This window comes from Gallus gallus, chromosome 5, assembly GCF_016699485.2.
Source record: "Gallus gallus isolate bGalGal1 chromosome 5, bGalGal1.mat.broiler.GRCg7b, whole genome shotgun sequence".
In the NCBI taxonomy this organism is placed as follows: Eukaryota; Metazoa; Chordata; class Aves; order Galliformes; family Phasianidae; genus Gallus; species Gallus gallus.
The window spans coordinates 13,224,349-13,230,337 of NC_052536.1; positions in this window are offsets into that span (position 1 = coordinate 13,224,349).

Sequence of the window (5,989 nt, forward strand, 5' to 3'; positions counted from 1 at the left end):
GCACCTGCCCGGGGCGCGCTGGGACACCGAGTTCCCACCAAGCGCCACGGCGCTGCAGCACGCGGCACCGAGACTACAACTCCCTGATAGCAAAGCGGCGGGGACAGGAACAGGAAGCGGAAGTGCGCCCCAGCTCCTCTCACGTCACCTCGCTTTGCATCCTGGGAGTTGTAGCTGCCCGCGCTTTCCCCGCTGGGGGCCATTTTGAGAGCGGCGGCGCGGCGGCTTGGTGGGACTACAGCTCCCAGGACGCACCGTTGCTCGCCGCTCGCCCGCCATTTTGCAGCCTGTGAGGCAGCTCCCAAACCGTGTGGAAAAAACATGTCAGGCGTTGGTTTTTTCCTCATCGCTTGGGCTTGGCAGCAGTGAGCACTTCAGAGGAAGTGTGGAGTTTTTCTTTTTTTTTTTTTATTTATATGTACTTTATAACCAGAAAACCTCCAGTCACTGGGGTGTGAGACAAGTGTCCGGCCAAAAGCAAGTTTCCATCCTCTGTCCCAGAAGAACATTTTTTGTGCATGTATCAAGATGTGGAATTCTGTCGGAACATGTTTTATTAGTGTTGGCCGAGGCCACCTGGTTCTTTTCCCCCTTCGTTCAGCTAAAAGCTTAAAATATTGCAGTGGAAATGTACATCCCACCTGGCTTCTTTCCCCTCAGCCCGTCTGCCCTCAGATGTGGTGCTGTGGCCTGCAGAGCTCAACCACGCCTGGTCTCCAGGCCAGCGCTTGCACACACAGTTTGGTCTCCATAAATGTTCACAAGCATTGATGAATGTCACTGGGTGCCATTCTTTTTTTTTTTTTTTTGTGCAGGGAGGACACATCTTTGCTTCATCTGCACTTCCATGTCAGGCCCCATTCTGTCAGACTGCCCCTCTGCTACCATCTGTCACACGGCAACAATATGTAATGGAATATTGGTGGGAAGGTTTAACCTCTGCTGCTGTACCACCACCATCCACCCCTGACATCATGGGCCAACACAATAAAACAGGAGTCATTACTTTCGGAGCAGCCCTTGTAAAATATATAATATCGTTAACGTATATAAGTAACAAACCTTATTATTAAAACATCAAAGAGAGCAACAAAACATAAAACTAGAGGGATGTTTGACCTCGGTTTTGTGGAACTGATGCATCAGTGTAGTTCAGTGGAAGCAGTTCCAATTCTTAGTGAGCTCTCAAGGTGTTTATCAGAGATTTTTGATGCAATTTTACTATATGTCATCCTTGAAAACAGTTGTTCACAACTGTATGTGCTGACAAAAAACGATGACATCAGTAGGGCATGATTGTGAAGCATGGGATATTTTTCTAATAATGCAGCCCTATCTCGTCTGGTGTTGATGGCACCTTCACACACACACAGCCATGCCATCCACACCCTGCTGCACACCGGGGTCCATTTGCAGATGCATGTGCTGAAGGTGAGGCTGCATTGCTCCTGAGAAGGCTGCACCGAGTCCCTTCCAGAGGGGCCTCACCACAAGACATCCCTCACATAAGCTATTTCATTTGCATTGTCAGTTTTTTAAGTATCTCCTGCCTTCTGGAGTGTTGCTAACTGCAGTAATTTATGAGACGAGGGCTGCCTCTCGGAACACGTTTGGCAGCGGGACCAAAGTTAGCATAAAATATCTTTTGTCTGGCTGGAGCCGTGCTGGAGTTCTAAAACAGCAGCTCTAGAGGTGTTTCCCCATTTGGTGAGCCTTTCCTTAAACGTATACGCATATATAGTGCAGACACAGTCAGATGGATTCCTGTCTGGATGGGAGAGAGAGGAAAGCAGAGCCCTCTGGCATGTGAGCAGGAACAGAAGTGAGGAGGGCAGTCACAGGCAAAGGCAGGCATTGGGCAGGGGAGACACAGACAGTGAGTGAGGGCTGGGCCTGCTGCGTAACGCTGTCTGGGTGACTAGCAGCATGCAGGGAAAGGATGTGCAGTAAGCGTGGTCATGCCCTATTTTTGTAAGGGTGGAGACAAGCAGCATAAGCCATGAATGTGGGTGGGTTTTTTCTGGTTTTTTTTTTTTTTTTTTTTTTTTTTTTGCCAGGATGCAGTTGATGGCCAAGGTTACTGCAGCAGCTGTCTGTACCCTTTCTCTCCTTTCCTGTCGTTGTGCAGAAGACAAGTCTCACACACTGCAGAGAACTGGGGATGTGCTGTTCTTTTTTCTGCTGACTGAAGACAAGACAGTTCACGATGGTGAATGTGCTGTTGTGTTGAGATTTTTGCTATTGCTTGGCGACAGCTGAAATAAAAATAATGAGTCAGATCTTAAAGACGAACAGATGGTAAAGCGTTTCCCCTAGCCAGTGTGAACTACTATGGCTTGAAGAGGGGTGGGGGACTGGACACGGCTCTGTGTGCCATCACAGGACATCTTCCAAACAAGTACACCATGCCTGGGGCAGGCTCAGCTCTTGCACAGAGACGGTCCTGTGCCTCTGTGGGAAGCTGTGCGTCTCCACTCAGCCCTGCTGCTGGGAGCCTTCTGTTCCTTTCTTGCACATAAATCTGCTGTTGGCCCCTATCCGGTGACTGTTTCCGCTGCTCATTTGGCAGGCTCCAGCCCCAGCCCCTGCACTGGAGGCTTCTGCACTCGGAGCCTGGGAGAGTCTGCCTGCCCTTCTCTTCCTGGCTGTAGGAAACTGGCAGGCAATTCCCCGCCAGCCACTGTGATACTGAAGGCCACGAAGAGCAGTCCAATGCATTTTCTCCATCTCATGCGCCCAGAACAACTGTGGACATGAGTCTGGTATGGCCATACTCAGCTTGACGCCAGAGTTCATGAGGGGAAGCGGAGAAGGAAAGGAGCATCTTCCTGTAGGTAAAAATCACAAGCACAGCAATGTACAGCACATCCTCCTCTGCTGATAGACTGCAGTTGCACTGAGCCAGAATGAGTAAAGGCTGGGGGAAATAATCACCTGACCTCTCCCATTTACAAGAAGGAAAGCCTATAAATATCCTTAAAACCCAGTGGGACGTTTCCAGGATTTGGTGCTTGCCACTGCCTTTCTCCTACATCAGTTTTTGCTTACCTGTTTTACTTTGTGCTTTCTTTTGGCCCTGACTCGCATTCAAGCAGGTTTGATTTATTCCAGTGCTGTTTACTCACTCTGGAGTTTTCTCTCTGCTAAGTGAGCTACGTAAAATTAACTCATGTGGAGGGAATATTCTTAACGAGGACAGGTATCAACCTGACTCTTCCCAACAACAAAGTTACTGCCAACCTGTAGGGAGAACCTGCAATTGTTTTCTGTTAGGGACGTTGCGTGTGTAAGAGAGAATTCACCTGGCCTTGCACCACCACGTTTTAGGTGCTCAGCAAAGCTCTGTTTGAACATGAGGGGATTCCCTAGCAAAACAGGGCCAAGAAACACTTAGAACGAAAGGAAAAAAAATAATGTGATTAAACTGTACTAAGAAATGTTACTTGCAACCATCAGACTGGAGGGGCTAACAGAATCCCAGCAGAGAAACGCCAGGAAGTCCAACTTCCCATGCCTAGCTGCTGCAGTCATATACCCACTGTAACGTGTCTGCATCAGGGAAGATATGGGCTTTCCACTGTTTTCAGCAGCTGAGTGGTGTTTTCTTTCTTCTTCAGCTCCCTGGGCTCTGAAATGGAAGCAGTGGGCTGCCTGCATCATACAAGCTGCTAGAGGTCAGCTGAAATGTTTGCACCGCCAGAGTGCATCTTCGTGTATCTACCTCCTGCTGAGCTTCTGCCCTGTGCAGGACAGCGTGATGCTCCCCAGGCTGAAACTGAGGAATGGTCAGGCAGAAAACACAGAAATTAACACCGCACCCTTAACTTGTGTTTGGTGTGTATGGGATTAGGGGATTCTAGCCCGTGTCTGTCACTTAATCGAGCACTAGGCATGCAGTTAATTATGTTTGCCTTTCCCCTTCAGCACCCACTAATGCCCAGCAAAGGCTGCGGCGGCTCAGAGCAGGAATTTGAGTGCAGAGACTGAGACATCCTTCATCTCTGAGCCAGGCAAGCGGAGCTGGCAGCTGGAGGAGAGGGAGGGAGGGTGCCTTTCCCTGCAGCAACCGCTGCTGTAAACAGCTCTGTATGGGAGAGCAGCCTGCTCCCAACACCCCATGGGAGTACAGCACAACGTGGTTAGAGCTCAGAATACAGAATGGACATCAGAAATTTATACCTTTGCTGCTAGTTCCAGTCCTCTTAGTAGGAAGCAATTAGACACATTGCTACTGGTAACACAAACAGCCCAGAATAGGCTTAGGAAACAGAGCTGCCCGAAGCAAAAAATACCTCCAAAACTTCTCATTAGAAATGCTCTAGAGAGTTCTTTTAAAAACAGTTGGTGGGGGCAGATGATGAAAAAAAGGATTCCGCTGGGAAAAGCCTATATTAGTATACAATTCTTTGACCAAAAAAAAAAAAAACCCCAAAGCAGTAATTTCAAGTTAATATTCCTAGGAATCAGGAGACCCCAGTAACATCTCCAGTGAGGTCCTTGATGTAGGCCCTTCCCTTCTCAGTCCTTCAACCCTCTGGACAAGAAACTTTTTCTCAAAAAAAGGCTGAGCTGTGGCTGGTGGTGTAATCTGAGAAGCAGAGGGCTGCAGGCTTTCCACCCACCCTTCCCCGCACAGTGGTTTATCCGAGCAGCTCACATGTTCCTACGCAGCAGGACTGTTGCTCTCCGAGAATAACCAGCTCCTTCCCTGAACAACACCTTAAAAGGGCCTGGTTTGCCCATTTCTCTCTCAGCATCTCAGCTCAAGCATCACATACAACTCATTTGCTTCGAGCACGTGTTAATGCTTAGACCTGAAGTGCCAACAGGGTACAGCATTCAGCTTGGGAAGCTTTAAGATCCCAGCTATGTTTCCAGGCTTGAGTCCCAAGGCATACAGCCCAGATGCCAAATATGTGCTGTGCTTTGCCAGTTTGTTTCCACTATCGCCTCTCTCCCTGTTTAACACCAGCTCGAGTCTGACAGTGATTCACATCAGTGTAACATTAGCTCCAAAAAGACAGGAATAATTTCATCCCCATCTGGAGCAGCACCACAGCACTGCAGTCCAAACATTCTAAGGCATGAAGCGAACAGCATCACACTCACGGGAAACCACCTGGAAGGTCAGCTAAGGACTGCGTTCCCTGCAGCCCGACTCCTGCTTCGAAGTGAGAACAAGACAACCCTGTTCCCTTGGAAGACGTGGCAGAAATTGGTACGCGATGGAAAGAAACAAGATCTGACACCACATCATTAAAAATCCACTAACGAGGGAGTGGTTTGCTTTGTTTCTTTTTTTATTGTTTTTAAATATCACTTTTTTTTTTTTCTTTCTTTCCAGAAGTCATTATGTCCGACTCCATTAACATTCAGGTAAACAAGTGAAAGAACAACAGATGGGCACGATCTCATAGCACAGGCACAGCCGCCGCGAGCAGGGAGCTGGGCTCTCCATCCCTCTCTGCACCGGCGCAGGCGATGGCCGCAGGACAGCCGTGCTTCAAATGCACAGAGGAGACCAAGCCAGGACAAGACAGAAAGGTGGTTGCCAGATTGCAGCGCTCGGCCTCCCCTCTCTCTGCTCCCCTGATGGCGCAGAGCAGCAGGCAGTGGGAGCTGCAGGGGCTCTACCAGCCCATCCGTACAAAGCTTTTGGGCCTATTTCCCTCTTTTGGGTCACTTTAGAAGCCCCTTAGGCATGCGTGCCACTGCCACCACAACCCCAACCCTGAATTACAACAGTCACACGTTCTGCAATATACATTAGCTCCCCCAGAGCTGCGTCCCCATTCACCCTTCAGCACCATTCCAGCCACATTCCCGGCCTGCTGCCCCCTCCCCGAGGCTGCTAAAGCCCACGCTGCTGAAGCCTGGTTCACAAAGCATCCTGGTGTTAAGGTTAACTGGTTGTAAAACTGCAGCGGTTCATCACACTATGCACACTATGAGAAATGTTTATTAAATCGATTTCTGTTTTGTTTCTTAA